The following is a 2,500-nucleotide window of genomic DNA, read 5'->3' as shown; positions in this document are numbered from 1 at the left end:
GCACTAATGTGATTAAGTAGGTTATAATATGATTGCATTTTATTGGTGCTACGGAAAGAAGAATTCAAGATGCAGTCACTGTGGTCGTTACGGCGGAGATGAGATGATTTGTGACGTACACAAGTTCCCGTTAGTTTGTTGTACGTTGTTGAAACGTTTGATAACTTTCATCATGAATTTGCATGAGCATGCATAATCAAAGGTGCTTGCTTGTGATGTGGTGCTAGCAAACACTCCTGTAACTCTTGTCGCTAATCTCTTTAATCAATTTGGGCAACTTTCAGGGGCGTGAGAAGGGTCCGGTACTGTTTTTCTTCTTGTCCATTGGCCTGAGGCCACAAAGGTGGAGATGTTCTGTGCTCTATCCCATGTTCGACAGAAACGTCGCAAACTCCTCAAAGCGGAAATGGGAACCACTGTCAGGCTTGAAAGGATAACCATATCTGGAAAATATCAGCGTCATAGCATCCACCACTGTCTCTGCTGTCGTTAAAGGTATGATTACAGCTTCATAGAATCTACTATGGTAGTCCACCACTACAAGAAGACTTTCGCCTATAGGGAAAGGACCCATCAGATCTATGGCTATGGCCTTTCAAGGACAAGTAGGAGGTTCCACTCTCTTCGCCGGTTCTGGCAGCACTTAAGAGCGTGTCTCCGTAAAAACCGACCAGTAATTGTGGATCAAAAATTTAATTTCCCTTATATTCTGGGATATTAAAGCCTTCACCTTAGTAGTTACAAAAATACATTTCGTTTGACCGAAAGTGATAAATATTTTTTTTTACGAATTTTTGAATTTCCGGACGATTAGCGCCGGCGTCATAGCCTTTCAAACTGCAAAAATCGCTAATATTGACCGCACTCTAGAAAACGAACACCTCGCTCAAAAAGACTGATTTTTTTTTCCGTATACAGATACACCACTGTAGATTTCCTAGCCATATCACATTTCCGAATTACTTATTTATTTCAACGGCAATGATTTTTTCCCCAGCACGTGTTTTCGGCTTTCCATCAAAACACGAAAGTAGCTCAACTTTGAGGGTAATTTTAAAAAGTGTGGCACCTGTCTGAACTTCACTATCTGTATGAATACAATCTAGGAATGATAGTAAAACACAAAAAGGAATAACATTTTTGTGCTCTCCACGTTTGCAGAAGAGACCGCCGTTTGAATTTCCAGAAATTTCGTAAACCTGATAATTAACGAACACTCGCCTTGTCGATGTGCTTGTCAGAGTCCAACTTCATTTGATGGCGTGATAGGTCTTATCCAAGTTCTTTCACATTTTAAGGTTATTCCTCAGTCATCTGAAACTATATTGGCCGTTGATTCCATGTCCTTGGTCCGTTTTAAGAAGTTATCTGGTTTATAAAATGGCAGTATCCGCGAGCGTGACTGGTTCTTGACACCGTCCTGAAAGGTCTTTTGCTAAAATTAGTTGGGTGCAATCTTGTTCATTGAGATTATACTCTTCAAGACATCGCAGTGAAATTTCGAGGGCAAATAAAACACGTTCCTTTGCAAATACGACGCGATGAGTCGCTGACAAAGCGTTTTAACCAAATCTCCTGACAAACTTGAAAGATGCGTGACTTTGTGTTTCATCCCGAGTTCTCCTGCACTGGGTGATGACCTGATACGGTAATTATAATTAACAAATACTGCAGTAGCTCGTTCACTTGCTTTATTAACTTCTTAGGTTATAATGTCCCTCTTGATTTTTGTAGAGGATATTTAACTCTAAAAACATCGATTTTTTTTTTAAACCTGTCCTTCAACGGCATCTTTTATCTAGTTTGTATAAAAGTAATAGAGCCATCAGTTGCGAGCGTGACACGGTTGTTTCGTAACATTTTCTGTAAAGTTTGATGTAATCAACATTGAATCGCGATACTTCGATAAATTTTCGTCTTCAGCTTAACATAAATGCACCGACAAAAATGGTTCAACACATTTCAGCTAAGGGAATTGAGAAACCATGGCCACGCTACTACGGTTTCCACGTCCTTCCCAGGACCCCACGCTGCGCGGAAATTCACTGAACTGGACCTTGGCATTCACATTCCGTGACAACTTTTCTGAGCTTGTCCAACAGATCAGCTTTCCTTTCTTTAGATCTGAAGGGGACCTCAAGATAGGGAAGTACCTTCTTAAGCATTTGGACATTAAAAGCAGGAAGTCTGTTCTGTCGATGTAAGTCACAAAGATCATACGTGTCGTATGTAATAGGGTGCTTCAATCCAATTGCTTCAACAATATTTGCCATTAAATTTTGATGCTCTGCACTTTCCACAAGACATTCGATATCTTCTTCTTGTTCCATAGAAAATCCCACAGTTCCTGATTCTTTCCGTTTGGAAGCTGCAAGGCGAGAGAAGAAACTCTGTATCTGCGTTTTAGTTAGCCACTCCGTGCGACTGAACCGTCTTTCATTAGAGGGGGTTGTTGCTGTTCTCATATCCTTTTCAACCTGAACAGGGTCCGCCTTGCGGC

This window comes from Montipora capricornis, chromosome 1, assembly GCF_036669925.1.
Source record: "Montipora capricornis isolate CH-2021 chromosome 1, ASM3666992v2, whole genome shotgun sequence".
NCBI lineage: Eukaryota > Metazoa > Cnidaria > Anthozoa > Scleractinia > Acroporidae > Montipora > Montipora capricornis.
The sequence above is the reverse complement of the archived record's forward strand: the minus strand, read 5'-3'. Positions refer to the sequence as shown.